General features: G+C 42.0%; 1 pseudogene; it reads left to right on the top strand.

Annotated features, from left to right (window-relative positions):
- The first annotated feature begins 5859 nt into the window (after positions 1 to 5859).
- LOC119000784 (chromatin target of PRMT1 protein-like) lies at positions 5860 to 6750 on the top strand (annotated as a pseudogene).
- Positions 6751 to 17420: the final 10670 nt, after the last annotated feature.

The following is a 17420-nucleotide window of genomic DNA, read 5'->3' as shown; positions in this document are numbered from 1 at the left end:
AAGAGAAGTAAAGTCACAGGGGCAGTTAGGGTCTCTGCCACATGCCCTTAGCAGAGACACACACATTCACTCCTTAAGCTCAGGCTTTAGAGTTCTAGAGAGCAGAGAGTGCTGCTTCCTAAGAAGTTGGGAGGGACCCGAGGCCATCTCTGAAGATGGTGTCAGGGTGAGGAACAGTCTGCAGCCACACAGAGCTGAGCATGGGTCCCTGCACTAGTGCTACCAGCCCTGTGACCTTACGCAAGTTACTTCAGTTCCTTGTTGTTTGGTTCCTGTAAGAGAAGCAACAGTGGCAATTGCTTCCCATGCTTATTGTGAGGATAAGATGGGCTAATGCCTGTGATGCCTGGCACCATGAATGTTAGCCATTGGTGTCATTAATAACAAAGGTACCAGCACCACCACCATTAACAGCAGCAAGATTGAAAAGAAGGGCTGACACCAGAGTAGTTATAGAGATACCATCTGTATTTCTTACCCCTTTCTTCCTTGGGAACTCCCCTTCTTAGTGCTTAGATGACTGCATTTTCTTTATTTTTTTATTTTTAAACTATATTTTATTGATTATACTATTACAGTTGTCCTGTTTTTCTCTCCTTTATTCCCCTGCACCCTACTCCGCCCTTCCACCATTATTCCCCCCATTAGTTCATGTCCAGGAGTCATACATATAAGTTCTTTGACTTCTCCATTTCCTATATGATTTTTAACCTCCCCCTGTCTATTTTGTATTTACCAATTATGCTTCTTATTCCCTCTACCTTTCCACGAATTTGTCCCCTCACTCCCCTGATAACTCTCCATGTGATCTCCATTTCTGTGGTTCTGTTCTTGTTCTAGTTGTTTGCTTGGTTTGTTTTTATTTTTGTTTTGTTTTGTTTTTTTTTTAGGTTTGGTTGTTGATAGTTGTGAGTTTGTTGTCATGTTACTGTGCATATTCTTAATCTTCTTCAATTTCTTAGATAAATCCCTTTAACATTTCATATACTAAGGGCTTGGTGATGATGAACTCCTTTAACTTAACCTTATCTGGGAAGCACTTTTATCTGCCCTTCCATTCTAAATGATAGCTTTGCTGGATAGAGCAATCTTGGATGTAGGTCCTTGCCTTTCATGACTTGGAATACTTCTTTCTAGCCCCTTCTTGCCTTCAAGGTTTCTTTTGAGAAATCAGCTGATAGTCTTATGGGAACTCCTCTGTAGATAACTGTCTCTTTTTCTCTCATTGCTTTTAAGATTCTCTCCCTCTCTTTAATCTTGGCTAGTGTAATTATGCTGTGCCTCGGTGTGTGCTTCCTTGGGTCCAACTTCTTTGGGACTCTGAGCTTCTTACACTTGCATGTATAGTTCCTTTGCCAGATTAGGGAAGTTTTTCTTTATTATTTATTCAAATAAGTTTTCAATTTATCACTCTTCCTCTTCTTCTTCTGGTGCCCCCATGATTCAGATATTGGAACATTTAAAGTTGTCCCAGAAGTTCCTAAGGCTCTCTTAATTTTTTTGAATTCTTGTTTCTTCATTCTGTTCTGGTTGAATATTTATTTCTTCCTTCAGCTCCAAATCATTGATTTGACTCCCAGTTTCTTCCCTTTAATGTTGGTTCTCTCTGTATATATATATATATATATATATATATATATATATATATTGTTTCACTTTGCATAGCCTTAACTTTTTTTCTCTATTTTGAAACCATACTCAATCATTTCTGTGAGCATCCTGATGACCAGTGTTTTGAACTCTGCATCTGGTACATTGGCTATCTCCTTGTGGCTTAGTTCTTTTCCTGGAGTCTTGATCTGTTCTTTCATTTGGGCCATATTTCTTTGTCTCAGCTCACCAATTTAGGTGAATGTTTCTTCTTTGACTCCTTTGTTGTTGGATTTCCATACAGTTTGATTTTCTGGCAGTTCTGATTGCATTTTTTTTATATTTGTTGTTGTACTTCTTTTGGTTATGTGAGGAGGCACAGTGTATCTACCTGTGCCCCCACCTTGGCCATAAGCTCCATTTTCTTTATCAAAAAGAAAACCTGGGCTCAATCTTTATCCATGCCAACATGTTAGTGGATGAAAAAAATCAAATTTTACCAATCCCTGAGAGAGACCGAGATGGCCGAAGAGTAAGTGGAAGCTACACTAACCTCCTCCCAGGACCACACTGGAATTGCAACTAAATTGTAGAGAAAGCATCCTGGATAACTGACTGAACACTAGCTGGAGAGAAGCTTTGTAAATACAGTCAGATGGAAGAAGCCACATCGCTATAACATGACTGATAGGGAGTGCAGAGAAAGCACAAGAGTGCTGGCTGGACTCCCACAGGCGGCAGCTAAAATCCTGGAGGGATATTTCAACAGCCCAGGGGGGTCCCCCTGAGAAGTGTGGGGTCTCAACCCCAAGCATGACTCTCCAGCTAGTAGCATCAGAACTAGGAAAGGAACCCAAATAATGTATAGCTGTGAAAAGCAGCGAGGTTTCTATCCACCAGGAAGATATAGCTGGAGACACAGAGAGCCTCCTAAAGTGCCAACACACAAAATTCCACTTGTAGCCACTTACCCTGGGCTCCAGAAAAGGGAGGTTCAGAGTAGACTACAGACACGTGAGGAGAGTCTGGGGCTGGTGGCACTAGGGAAAGAACTGAAGGAAGAGCCTCAAGGATTCCTGTGCTGAGTCATTTCCCATACTGCAGAGGTCATCTTTCTGAGGCAGAGCACTCTTTTCCAAGTTGCATCCAACTGAGGTGAAGCAATAGCCCCACCCACAGGAATTACTTAAGCTCTGATGCTGAGGAGTACAGCTGGAAGATATTCACTGATTAATCCTATGCAGCAGGTGTACAACCTTTTGGCATTTCTGGGCTATACTGAAAGAAGAAGAATTGTCCTGAGCCAGACATTAAATACACAAGCACTAACAAAAACTGATGAACAAAAAAAGGCTTTAAGTAAATTTATGACTTTGTGTTGGGCTGTATTCACAGCTATCCTGGGCCACATTTGGCTCACAGGCTATGGGTAGGACACTCCTACAGAAAGCCTACAGGCAGAGGTGAATCTCTGGGAAGTCTGAGACTTTAGCTGACCCTCCCCGGGCATGGGCCTGGTAAAAGCCAACCTCAGTGTGCAGCCTGGTTCTTTCTGCACACACTCAGGCCCAGCAGAGGGAGCCACAAGCTGTGGAACACTGATAGCTCCAAAGAAGTTTCCCAGGGCCAGCTACTTGCAGGGTTTGACATAGGTCTGCAACAGAATCTTTGCAGGTCTACTTAATACATAGAAACAAACACAAAGAGGCAGCCAAATGGCAAGAAAAAGAAGCAGCCCCAAATGAAAGAACAGGAGAATTCTGAAGAATAACTAGATGAAATTGTGACAGCAATTTATGAGATATTTAGAGTAATGATTACTTAGAGGATACTCAACAGCATTTAAAAATGGACCAGTTAGAAATAAAGAATACAATATATGAAATAAATAATATACTGGAAGGAATAAACAGGGTAGGTGAAGCAGAGGATTGAATCAGTGATTTAGAAAACAAGGTAGAACAAAAAAAATATGCAGAGCAGCAAAAAGAAAAAGAATTTTAAAAAATGAGGAGAGATTAAGAAACTTTTGGCACAACATGAAGCATAACCCATTCACATCATGCAAATACCAGAAGGAGAAGAGAATGAACAAGGGACTGACAACCTATCTGACAAAATAATGACCGAAAACTTCCCTAATTTGGTGAAGGGAAAAAACACACAAGTCCAGAAAGTTCAGAGAGTACTAAAGAAGTTGGACCCAAAGAGGCCTACACTGAGACACATTATAATTAAAATGTCAAGGCTTAAAGACAAGGAGAGAATCCTAAAAGCCTCAAGAGAAAAGCAGGTAGTTACATACAAGGAGGCACCAATTAGACTGTTGTCTGATTCCTCAACAGAAACATCTCAGGGCAGAAAGGAATGACGTGAAATATTCAAGGTGATGAAAAGCAAGGACCTGCAATCAAGGCTACTTTACCCAGCAAGGCTATGATTTAAAATCGAAAGAAAAATAAGGAGCTTCTCTGATAAGAAAATGCTAAAGGAGTTTGTTAACACCAAACCAGCACTGCAACAAATGTTAAAGGGCTTGCTTGAAGAGGAAGAAGAAAAGAAAAGAAAAAAAAACAGAGGAAAATAGTCTAACAATAAAATGGCACTAAATACATATCTATCAATAATCACCTTAAATGTAGTGGCTTAAATGATTCAACCAAAAGATATAGGGTAGCTGAATTGATAAGGAACAAGACCCATATATATGCTGCCTCCAAGAGACACATCTCAGATTGAAAGATACACACAGACTAAAAGTAAAGGGATAGAAAAAGAGACTTCATGCAAATGGAAAGGGAAAAAAAAGCTGGGGTAGCAGTACTTATATCCAATAGAATAGACTTTAAAACCAAGACTATATAAGAGACACAGAAGACACTACATAATGATAAAGGGAACAATCCAACAAGAGAATATGACTTTAGTCAACATTTACCAATCCCTGAGATCAGGTTATTAAGTCAAATGAATGAAGCTCTCAAGATTAAATCCATCATTAAAAATGTAGAGAAAGATTTTTTAAAATGTGTTTCATCTGGGCTTTCCCTCAAGCCTACGTACGTAATTGATGTTTCTGTCCCTTCTATGAGTGTCTTGTTAATTTTATCTCCTTTCGGCATCTCAGATAGGTCTGCTTTTTTGCCATGTCTGTTGTCACTACACCAGTTCCAGCCAGTGTCCTCTTGTTCCAGGTGCTGTGACTGTATCACATCTGACCCCAGAATTTAGGAGGGTAAAACACACTCATGGATTCTGTGGGTTGGAAACCGAAATAAAGCATGACAGGGGTAACTCGTCTCTGCTCCACGATGACTAGGGTCTCAGTCTGGTGGTCCACACTGCTCTTGTTTGGAGCCTGAGGTTTTCACACGGGCTCCTCCCAGAGGCCTCTCCATACAGGCTGGTGTGAGCTTCACAGGGTGGAGGCTGGTTCCCAGGGTGAGCGTATGGGATTGCGGGGAAGGGTATGTATGCATGTAGGCGGAAGCTGCTCGCCTTTCTTACCCAGCTGAGAATTAAGCACTTTCACTTCCCCATATCCCATTTGCCGAAGCTGACCAACAATCTTAAACCCAGCAGTCTGGGTTTGAGGTTTAAGGGGAAGGAAATAAACCCCGCCTCTTCACAGAGAGTGGTCAGGTTTTGAAACAGCAGGTGGGACCGGAAATAGTGTGTGACCACTTTTCAAACCTAGACATGGCCACTCTTTTGCCTGAATTACTATAATAGCCTCCAACTGGTCTTGCTACTTCCACTTTTGTACTTCCCTTCATAGAATTCTCATGTAGCAGCCTGAAAAAGCCTAAAACAGATTAGATCATGTCCCTTCCTGGCTCATAATCCTTCACTTGAGATAAAACTCAGTGGTAGGCTGCCTACAAGGCCACAAAGCCGAGCTTGCCTCCTGTATACAGTGTAAAGAGCCCCTCTCTCTACAACACACTTCATGTCACAGACCTTCTTTCGGTTCCTCAAACAGACCAAATTTTCTTCTACCTCTGTCTTCCTGGAAATTTCTCTTCTTGCCTTGTCATGGGGTTTACTTCCATTCATACTGGTCCCTGAATATCATTCCCTAGAGAAGTCTTCCCTAACCCCAGTCTACATGAGGCCTTTCTGTTGTAGCACTTTGTAATATTTCTTCATGTAACTACTCATGATTGCTTGAATAAAATTCGTCTTTCCTAAAAAAACTGTGAACCCCACTGTAAGATCAGTGTTCATGTCTGTGGTTAGCATAGTGTAGGCCCTCTGTCAGTCTGTTGAATGAATGGGTGGTATAGGCAAGGATTTCTGCACAGAGAATGTCTCTACCCTCAGGAACCTGGTCTAGGTTTGGACACTGGCGTGGACAGTGGCGTGGAAGGGTGTATGTCCAAGCTGTGGCTGGGTGTCTGCAGGGTGGTGCCATGCAACTGGAGTTTAAAGCAGCACCTGGGTAAGAGTAACATCCAGGCACCCTATAGAGGCCCTAGCCAGGCGAGTGACAGGATGATGAGGCCTGCCCATAATCCAGAGAGGCTTGCCCAGAGGAGGACTACATGCGGATGTGCTACGAGAACCCTGCTTAGGGGCAGGATGTCACTCTGTGGTCAAAGCCTGCTCCTAGGTGGGCATGCCATAGCTCCCACAATGGGCTTAAATAAGAGGTGGTATTTGAAGTTGTGGAGGTCCTTAGGAGAGAGGCTCAGGAAAATGGAACAATGGGTCATGGTAGAATTGATGGTAGAGGTAGCAGTGCGATAGGTTGGGAAAGAGAGCTTCGGAGGCTGGGGCTGAGGCTGTGGACAAGGGAGAGGTACTCTTGCTCTCATTATACTAGCCAAGGAGCAGCTGGACAGCCAGCTGAATGCATACATATAAAAAATGAAAGGACACTGGGATGCTGAGTTGGATGCCTACCTGACGCTGACAGATCCCGAAAACAATGATTAAAGCTTGCCTGCCCTCCTCTGAGAGACTCCTGCCACAGTTATCATGACTGTAAAACTTGAGATAACACATGAGGAGAAACCTACCTGTTCTCTCTCTCTCTCTCTCTCCCCCTCCCTCTCTAAATATTTCACAATAAGTCATGGACTTGTCACCAGTTTGTGCATTTGGTGTGTTCTTTTTACTTTTTTGATATTGTATTATATGAAACTTGTTTTCCTATGATTTGGGTTTGGTTTTGTTTGTTGTTTTGGTTTCTTTTTCCTTCTTCAAGACTTCCCTTTGCATGTGTCGGCCCTCTGTCCATCTATGCCTCCCCTCATCTGCTATCCATGCTCTGACATTCTAACGTTAACATCTCCTCTGTTTATCTCTGTGCCTCTGAAAACTTCCCAGGGAGAATCCATCAATGTTCCTCCCTAATGCCTAGGTTTCTGAGATACCATTCTATTCTGTGTCAAGCCTCTTAGAGGTGTTTAGAAAATCTGGAGTTCAGAAATGCATTCTGTCACATACAGTAAATTAGAAACACTGACCTAGCTACAGGGCTACATTGCAGGCTATACGTGGTAGCAGCTCTCATTTGAGTAAAGTCGCTACCATGTACATTGATACCACATAATGTGTGCTGGGTTGGGTATGTGTACACTTTCTACCCTGGAATAAGATTTATAAACTTCCCTCTTGGCTTTGCACCATGTATAAAGGGGCACTATTGGTTTTCCATATACCTGCAGTAGAGGGGGGAAAGCCATTTGGTTAAGTAGAAAGTTCAGAAGGGAGAGAGATGGGGGAACTACAGCAGATACCTGCTAGGGAAGGGTCAGAAGATACCCATGCTGAATGCAAGTCTTGTGCTTATCCCAAACCAATCTTGACCTTCTTCATACACTGGCTTTGTAGGACCCTCTTATTTCCTTTGAAAGTTTAAGTTCAACCGTATTCTGTCAACTGTTCGAGTTTCAGTGGAATCTTGTACTGTGTTTCCTGTTTATTATAACAAGAAATTATTCTCTCAAATCCCCCCAGAAAAGAACATGGTCTAAAAGAGCAAGAGTTGTAGTGAACTATGTGATGGACCTAGTGGATAAGGGCCATGAAAAAGCTACTGTACACAGGAAGGACTACAGGAGACAGCTTCGTGAGAGCAGTGGCATTTGGGTTGGGATTTGAAGGATGGAAATAATTTTGATTTGTGGAGATGATGGGAAAGAGCCTTCTAAACAGAAGTCAGCGCAGCCCTGGCCAGTGGGACTCAGTTGTTTGGATCATTGTACCATACATCGAAAGGTCACAGGCTTGATTTCCAGTCAGGGCACATGCCTAAGTTGCTGGTTTGGTCCCCTGCTGGGGCTCATATAGGAGGTAACCAATTGATGTTTCTCTCTCACATTAATGTTTCTCTCTCTCCCTCTCTCAATATTAATTAATTAATTAATTAAACAGAGTCAACATCAAGGATGTGATATGATGAAACTGGGGTTGTCAGGTGAATAGGGTTCCTGGACCCAGTCCCAACTTGGGTTTGGGTTCTACCACACCAAAAAACAATTCTCAGACACCAGCAGGGTGTCCAAGATTTCAGTCAATTCTGACTCTCTGCCAGGTGATAGCGTTCGAGTCCACAGCAGAGGTTAAGGGTTCAGTCCCACTACTGCCCCACACACAGACGTTCAGATGCCAATCACAAGTCCGGGCTCCGACCTCCTGCAACTCAGGGTGGCAGTTGCAAGTCCAGGTTGTTGACCAGCCAACACTGGATCAGAGATTCCCACAACCCCTGAATCAATTAATTTGATTCAATTAATTTCCTAGAATGGCTCGCAGAATTCAGAAAACCTGTTTACTCAGTAGATTACTATATACAAATGAAAATGAAGGGAACAAATCAATAGCCAGATGAAGAAATAGGGTGAAGTTCCCAAAGAAGAAACTTGGGAAGCATTCTTGTTCTTCAACGTATCAGCTCCAAAAAAGGGCCAATGAGCTGTCCCGGGTTTTATGGATCAGGACATTGTCATGATTGACCAAGGCGTTGGCCACTGGAGACTGAACTCAACATCTAGCCCCTGCCCTCCTCCCGGAAGGGTGAAGGAAATGAGACTGAAAGTTCCAACCCTCTAATCATAGGGTTGGTTCTCCTGACAACCAGCACCCACCTGCAGGCAGGATCTAAAGTCACTCCTTAACAAAAGACAGCTTTTTCACTCTCAGCACTTAGGACATTTCAAAGGCCTGGGAAACTGTGAGCCAGGAACTATTGGTGAAGACCCACTATTTCATAAACCACAATACTGCACCAGATAAGATGCGGTTCAATTTGAATTCCATATTAACAACAAATACCTTTTTAGTGTATGTCCTAGGTATTGCACAGAATGTACTTATACTGAAGAAAGATTTGATGTTGATCTGAAATTCAAATTTATTTGGGTGTGTCCTGGATGTTCATTTTCGTGGTCTGGCAACCCTGACTGAATCAGATGCTAACTCACATAGCAACCTTGCCTCTTCTGAGCAGTTGTCCACTAAGTGTACCACCACCTGAAGATCTTTGGTTTCTGGTCTCACAAACTGGGAAAAGACGGCGTGAAAAGTCGTTTGGCTGGGCAGGCCTGTACATGGCCTGCCTCAACTCTGGCCACATTCCAGTAGCAAAACCAGACAGGCTGCTCCACCCAGACCCAGCAGTGCCAGAAAATGTCCTCCTGTGTTCCCAGAGCTTGGGCCCTCAGTAGCGAGCGAGAGCAGGAGGGTAGAATGGGAGGAAGGAATAGAGCTTTGGCATCAGAGAACTCTGTGTTTAAATCGCTGTTCATGAGACTCTGGACCAAGTTACACAGTTTTCTCATTTGTAAAAAAGCCACAAGACCCACCTGGCAGTACTGGCAGTACAGTGCCTGGCACATAGAAGGTACTAGATGGAGAGTTGTTACTGCAGTATTATTATTTTGTCTGTGACCTGTCATTAAAAGTATCTCCATGACTTGCTGTGTGGTGTTGGTTTCCCCAATAGCAACATAGAAAGCAGTATCAAAATGTTTCATGTCTTAGACTTCTCGATCTAAAAAACCATCGATTCCAGCCGAGGCTCAGCCAAGTTCGGTAACTCGGCTGAGCTCTTAGAGCAAGTGTCTCAAAGAGCAGGAGCTGCCCCGCCCTCAGTGAACAGGGTACAACGTTCACGAATGTTGCTGGTTCCACATGAACGGAACAGCTGCATCTGCTACTTTTCCCAAATAGTTGGGAGACTTTTTCTTTCTGTTAAGTACCAGAATTGTGCCTAGGCTAGAATTTCAGTTTTTCATCACAACTGCCTGAATATAATCCAGTGAAAGAAAACCTGATAAATTGCTGACCTTACTAGCTTCAGTACCATGTGCAACTTCTCAGCGGTACTGAACTTACCCTCCAGAGAGCTTACTTATTTTTTCCAGCACAGATGACACTCCCGTAATAGCAACAAAACACTTCCACTCTTCAGATTTCAGATGTCAGTCTGAACCCAAAATGGTTTGCTGTGACAACAGGCAACCTGCTGGACCTGTTTTGCTTATTGGTGTTTTTGATTTTGAACTTGGTTTCATTATGCCATGTCAAGGAACCAGCTAAGGGGGCTCAACTGGCCATGACCCAACAGCAGGACCTAAGACCCTGTAACTCAGAATCTTCTGAGGTCAGCACTGTGTTATTGGGTGAATGTATCTTCACCGTATTTTCTCAAGTGACAAGGGAGTGTGGGTGGGTCAGGAAAAGAGGCCACTGACACGACATGAACTTCTCAGACATCTCAGCTTTGTAACCAATTGCAGCAACTTTGACTAGCTTATTGGGGTGATCTTGCCTATCAGCTGGTGTCCAAGAATGGGGCAGGGGTTGCAGTAAAAATTCTCCCTGATCTTAGAGATAAACAGTTCCCTTTTAACCCAAAGTTGAAGTGGTTCAATATGTAGGCAAATAATGCCCTTCAAAATGATTGGCCCATTAGAACTTTTAGAACTAGTTCTTCTTTGTAAGTTATTTTTAGTGAGAAGCAATATACCACTCTCTAGTCTAGAGATTTCAGGGCAAATTACAATACAGACTGCCCCCCTCCCTAGCAGAGTGGCAACTAAATATGTTCAAGGCTATATTATAAATGAAGTACCTAGTACTACAGGAAGGCTAAAAAATATCTTTGACAGGAATGAGATGAAGTTTGTGATTTAGTGTGTTTCCTTGGAACAATATTTGGAAGGGTGTTCCCTGAGAAAGAACCATGATGGCACTGTCTGCTCTGTGTCTCCTGAGGGAAGAGCAAGCACCCAGAGGGAAGGGATGCCTTTTCAGTGGAGCCACACATCAGTTGCGGAAAGATCATTGGAGCCACTGAACCAACACCCATGCCTCAAAATTGAGGGATACCTGGAACAAACAAAGACTCACAGTGAACTATTCTTTTTTTTAAAAACACATGAGAGCATTTCACATGATAGCTGTTAATAAAAAGAGCAGCAATGCCTTGGTCAGGTGGCTCAGTTGGTTGAGCCAAACACACCAAAATATTGCAAGTTCGATCCCTGGTCAAGTTACATTTCTCTCTCTCTCTCTCTCTCTCTCTCTCCCCCTCTCTCTAAAATCAATAAGCCTGTCCTTGGGTGAGGATTAAAGAAAAAAAAACAACCAGCAAGTAAGTCCATTTCCTCTTGTTATCTCCTGTAAGTTTGGTCATCATTGTTTCTGATGGCCAGCTACAGTAAGACAAATATACACATAGATTTCCCTTCAAATAAATATTAAATGAGAGATAGAAGGCAGATTAATGGAAGGAAATTTTTACTTATGCAGATGAAAATGCCTGCTGTGATTCCATATTTTCACTGAGGCGAGAAGGAGAAGCTATTTGATAGACAGTTGCTCTTTCCATCATGAGAGCCAGGAGACCTTTGAAAAGTCACACACAGAGCTGGTTCAAAATTGTTCAATTAGAAATTGTAAGCCTCAACTTCAACACAGGTTCTAAGAATTAGATTTTTAAAATGGAATTCGTCCCCCCAAAATATTACTGAAATGGGTGATTTCTATTTTTTTTGTTGCTAGCCATAAAATTAATATAGAATTCAATTCAGAAAAAAATGTAAAATAGAAGAAAAGCCTAAAGAATATGTTTTAATAGTTTACTCAAATAGGGATATATGCATATACATGTAAACAATGCAAACAATATAGAAATATGAGCACAGAAAGGGAAAGCTCCCTATTCTCCTCCTTCTCAGGAACAACCCCCGTTAACTGCTCAGTGGACAGCTTCCAGGTCTGTGTGTATCCAATCTGATACACATTGCAGGGAGGGTACAATTAAAACAAATGACTGTACTTAAGTACTTCCTTTTTGAAATTTACTTTCTCTTTCCTCTTAACTATATCTTGGACACGCTTCCATGCTAGTACTTTATATACATGCTTTATACTTTTTAACTGCGGCAAAGGGTTCCACTCAGTGGGTATAACTGCAAATGAATACATTTTTAAGATTTTTCATTTGTTTATTTTCAGAGATTGGAAGTGAGGGAGATGTGAGAGAGAAACATCAATTCGGTACCTTTAGCATGTGCCCTGACCAGGGGACTGAACTTGCATCCCAGGCATATGCCCTGATGGGAAATCGAACCTGTGACTTTTGGCTTTTCAGGACAATGCCCAACCACTGAGCCACACAGGTCAGGGTGCAAGTGAGTATTTTAAACCGAACTTTATTTAACAATATTCTAATCATACCAAAAAGCAATTTTAGGAAATTCAGTTTAATCATACTCTATTACAAAAGTACAGCATGTTTACTTTTTCATCCCTCTGTCCATCTGTACACAGGTTTTCATCAGTTGATCATTTAACCAGAACTTCTCTCTGAATCCCACTACATAAGGCTAGATCCCGCTATTTCTTAGGAAGTGGGCATGACTAGTTCTGTGAAAGAATATAAAGCACACAGCAACAGTCATGCCAAAATGTCATTTTAAGAATCTTTAGTTGCTTTATAAATTAATGTCTTCCTAAAAAATCAAAAGGCTCTAATCCCCAGTCACAGTGCATGGAGGAGGCTCTTTTTGTCAGACACTTTTCTCAAGGGCAGAATTCATTTCCCCTTTGGGAATCTATTCAGTCAACAGCCCATGGGAATACTAGGGATGGGTGGTGAGGGCATTGCTAGACTGGAAATCCATTGCATTGTGATACCTAACTGGTAATTTTACTTCACTCTGTGTTCTATTCCTATGGGGCCAGGCAGGAAGTAGACTGTTTTTTCATGCAGAACCACCAGGCTACTGACATCCTACAAGATATGTCAAGTGCAAATGCTGCAAACACATTACTCTTAACACTAAACATAAAGATAGAATCAAGGGCCTGGAGCCCTGGCCCAGTAGCTTAGAGTGTTGTCCCGATATGATAAGGTTGTAGGTTCAATCCCCAGTCAGGGTACATATAAATATCAACCAATGAATGCATAAATAAGTGCAACAACAAATCTGTATTTCTCTCTCTCTCTTCCTCCCTCTCTAAAATCAATTTTTTAAAAAATCAAGGGCCTGGATTATTATGAGAAGTTGGAATGTAAAATTTCTTGTAGATATTTTATTTTGTGAAAATATAAGCCATATGTTAAGAGATTAAATGGCTTATATATTTAGAAAACTCAAGAACCGATATTAAATACTATTTTAGTATTAAAATACTTATGAAGCATTTAAAATATGTATCAGATTACTAAAAATTGAAATTTAAGTAATTAAGTTTATTTTATTTATTTATTTTTAGAGAGAGAGGGGAAGGGAGGGAGAAAGAGAGGGAGAGAAACATCAATGTGTGGTTGCCTCTTGCGTGCCCCCTACTGGGGATATGGCCTGCAACCCAGGCATGTGCCCTGGCTGGGAATTGAACCTGTGACCCTTTGGTTCACAGGTGGGTGCTCAATCCACTAAGCCACATCAGCCAGGGCTCAAGTAATTAAGTTTAATATGCATGAAAAGAAATATGGAAAGAGGTATGCTGGCTTCTGGACACTTTAAAAAAACAGCTATAAATAATTCACACGCCATACAATTTGCCCATTTAAAGTATGTAATTAAGTGTTTCTTAGTATATTTACAGATAAGTGTAGCTATCACCACAAAGTTTAGAGCGTTTTCATCCCTCAAAAGAAACCACATGCCTTTTAGCCATCACACTCACTCCTCCTCACGCCCACCTCCAGCCCCTGGCAACCACTATTTTATATTCCACCTCTATGGATTTGCCTATTCTGGACATTTCATATAAAAAGAATCAGCTAACATGATCTCATTTGACTGGCTTCTTTCACTGGCACAATGTTTTCAAGGTTCCTGCTACAGCATGCATCAGAATATCCACTGCATGGATGGACCACATTTTTTTAATACATTAGTTAGTTGATGGAAATTGGGTTGTTTTCATCTTGTGGCTGTTATAATTAATGCTGCTATGAACATTCTTTTAAAGTTTTTTTGTATCCTCACCAGAGGACAATGTTTTCATTGCTTTTAGAGAAAAAGGAAGGGTGGAGAGAGAGAGAGAAACATTGATGTGAGAGCAACATTAATTGGTTGCCTCCTACATATACTCTGACGGGAGATCGAACCCAGAACCTAGGTATGTGCCCTGACAAGGGATCAAACCCATAATATTTCAGTTCATGGGATGATGTTTCAACCAACTGAACCACCCAGCTAGGGCAATATTCTTTTCCAGGTTTTTGTGTGAACATACCTGTATGCTTTCATTTGTTTTCTGGGGGTCTAAGGGCTTCACAGTAGACAGAACCTGAAGTGAGTTGGAAAGAGTGTTCCAGTTCACCTCGAGCTCAGGGTGAGTCTTACTCTTCATTCAGTTCTCCAGTGTTGGGATGGGGGTTACATCCTAATAAACCCGTGGTAAGTTGAAAATATTGTAAGTCGAATGCATTTAATACACCTAACCTACTGAAAATCATAGTTTAGCTTGGTCAATTTCTGCTGAAGGCCTATTGCTTTTGCACCATCATAAAGTAAAAAAATCTTAAGTCAGGGACAGGCCAGTACAAGGTAAGAAGGTGAAGGATGTGCCTTCAGTGTAACCTGTGCTCATTCAGTCTCATCTGTACGTTGTCATTTCTGCCTGGGTTTCCCCTGGGAACTCAGCTTCCTTCCACCTCCCAAAGATGTCCAAATGAAGTCAATGTCGTGTCCACATCGTTTCCTGACTGGTGACTGTGGGTGGGTGTGAGTGGCTACCTGTCCAGAGTGGATCCTGCCTTGGCCCTGAGCTTCTGGAAGGATTCTGGCACCCTGGACCCTGAACTGCAATCAGCAGGTAGGAAAATAATAATTTTACTTGTTTATAGTCATTTTTCTTAAATATATGTGTAATTCATGTTTATTTCAATGTTTACTATTAGAAATGTTTGGGGTCTTTATTAAGAAGTTTGGTGATGTTTCCATGACCAGGAATACACCATAGGAACTTAATTCTTTTATATATATATATTTTATTTATATATCTTTAGAGGGGAAAGGAAGGAGAGAGGAAGGAAACATCAATGTATGGTTGCTTCTCGTGCATCCCCTGCAGGGAACTGGCCCCTGCCGGAAACTGGCCTGCAACCCAAGCATGTGCCCTGACTGGGAATCGAACCACGATTGTCTGGTTCACAGGCCCGCGCTCAATCCACTGAGCTACACCAGCCAGGGCCGGAACTTCATTCTATTAGGCTCTGTTGAAGTTGGCTTCCCTTGTGTGTTGTTTCTCTGAGAGTAGCAGTTTCTAAGAAGTCTATTGATGCTGTTAAGTAAGAACTCACTGCATACCACTACTATCACAGAAGTTTGTTACTTGTTCTCTGTTGAAACATTATGTCACTTGGAAGGGATAATTTGTCCAGTATTTCATTTATTAGCAGGGATCAGTTTATTGAACGTTAAATTTAGAGTTTGAATCCTATCCCACAACTCATCAGCTGTTTACCTTGGCCAAATCTCAATCTCCTTGAATCTGTTTCTTTAATTGTATATTGGATTTAGTAATACACATATTTCTTTATTTGGTAATAACAAGGATTAAACGAACCATCATATGATAAATACCTACTAGTGCCTGGCCAAAATAGAACCCAAAAATAGTTTGATCTTGTGTTAGAAGACCTTGCAAGGACAGAACAATGGGATACAAAACAGGTGGGATGGCACTAGTGAAGAAGAGAAGCCAGGAGCAGTCAGGTGTTTCTTAACAGGCAGGTTTGGCCAGGCAGCTGCATGACGGCTTTGTAATGACAGAGGAGGTGGACAGTGGCAGAACTGGCCTTGCTGCACCTCCGCCAGCCAGGCCAACTGCAGCTCCTTTCAGGGAGCACATGCCATTTGGTTCTGTGATTTTTGTCCTCAGTCATCAAGGGATTGCCAGGAAAGCTTTTTTTTTAATTGATTTTTTGAGAGAGAAAAATAATGATTTGTTGTTCTACTTATTTATGCATACATTGGTTATTTCTTTCTTTTTTTTTAAAGAAACCTGTTGTTATTCTTTCGTTGGTTGATCCTTGTATGTACGCTGACCAGGGGTTGAAGTCGCAAGTATCTTGACAATGTTCTAACCAACTGAGCCACCCAGCCAGGACCTACCAAGGAAAGCTTCAGACTTGGCCCGGACACTTGGAAAACCTAACCGTGGGGCTCAGGGCAACCAGTGGCTCCTCGCTCCCCCGTTTCTGCACTCTCTGCAGCATGCTGACTAGACCTGAGTGGACACGATGGCCCACTACCCCTCAGACATGAAGCAAGGTGCTCTGTGAAATGGAAAGAACTCTTTCTGCCCTGCAGGGCCAGCAGTTCGCCCCAGAGAAGAATGTACTTTCTAGCTGCTTCATCCACACAACAGCAGCTTTGTTCCTGCCCGGTAAACTTATGGCCTCCAGGGATGCTGTGCAGGCCCGCCGTGATCAAGCACGGAACACGCAGTCCTTTGATAATAGCCCTTTATCCCGGCTTCTAAATCACAGAAACACACACACAAAGAATGGCTCAGGCAAACACAGCCTGGACTCCAGGTCTGACCCTGAAATGGAGACCCACCTCCATGTGGAGAAGCACTGGTCTCCTTGGAAATTCAAAAGAAACAAGAACTTTGAGGCCCTGCAGACAGCTGCCTCACTCAGGCAGTCACTCAGTGATGTTTAGTTACTCAGACAAAACATCAGCAGAGAAAATCTGTTACTCAGAGAGGCCTTCCTGAACCTAACACACACTTAATCACCTGTCTTCTTCCTGGGGTTTATACTTGTATAAGTCATATGCAACTTCATAGGCTTCTGTGTTGTTTTTCTATTGAGGTGAAATTCACCTCACATAAAATTAACCATTTTAAATTGAATGATTCAGTTGGATTTAGTAATATTGTGCGACCAGCACCTCTATCTATTTCCAAAATACGCTCATCACCCAGAATAAACCCCATTGGTGAAATAAGTATTTTTCTCTTTGGTTTCTTTCTAATGATCAAGATCTGTGTGCAATTTTGAAGATATCCCCACCCCGTGTCTACCTTACCCAATTGCATGTGGTTGGAAAACTAAAACTCATTCTCCAAGTGTTTCCCATGCTTCCCCAAACTTAAAGTTCCCCAAATTTTCTTGTCCCCTCTATAGAGTCAAAGCTAACTTCCTCAGGACAAATTTCTTCTCATTAATGTCACTTATCTCTGGCCCATAGCAAGGGAAATAATTTTACTGTTACAAATCCCAGTTCAGGAAAAGAGCCCTTCTGAATCAAATTTTCTCTAGACCTCTCATCATACTTCGCACCTTAACATTTGACCTCAGTCATCACCCAGCATGGCTTTCCTTCCTCTCCTCCACCCTTTTATGAACA

This window comes from Sturnira hondurensis, unplaced genomic scaffold, assembly GCF_014824575.4.
Source record: "Sturnira hondurensis isolate 20B ecotype Veracruz unplaced genomic scaffold, ASM1482457v3 Scaffold0016284, whole genome shotgun sequence".
NCBI lineage: Eukaryota > Metazoa > Chordata > Mammalia > Chiroptera > Phyllostomidae > Sturnira > Sturnira hondurensis.
Note: the sequence above shows the minus strand (reverse complement) of the source record. Positions and strands in the feature narration are given on the sequence as shown.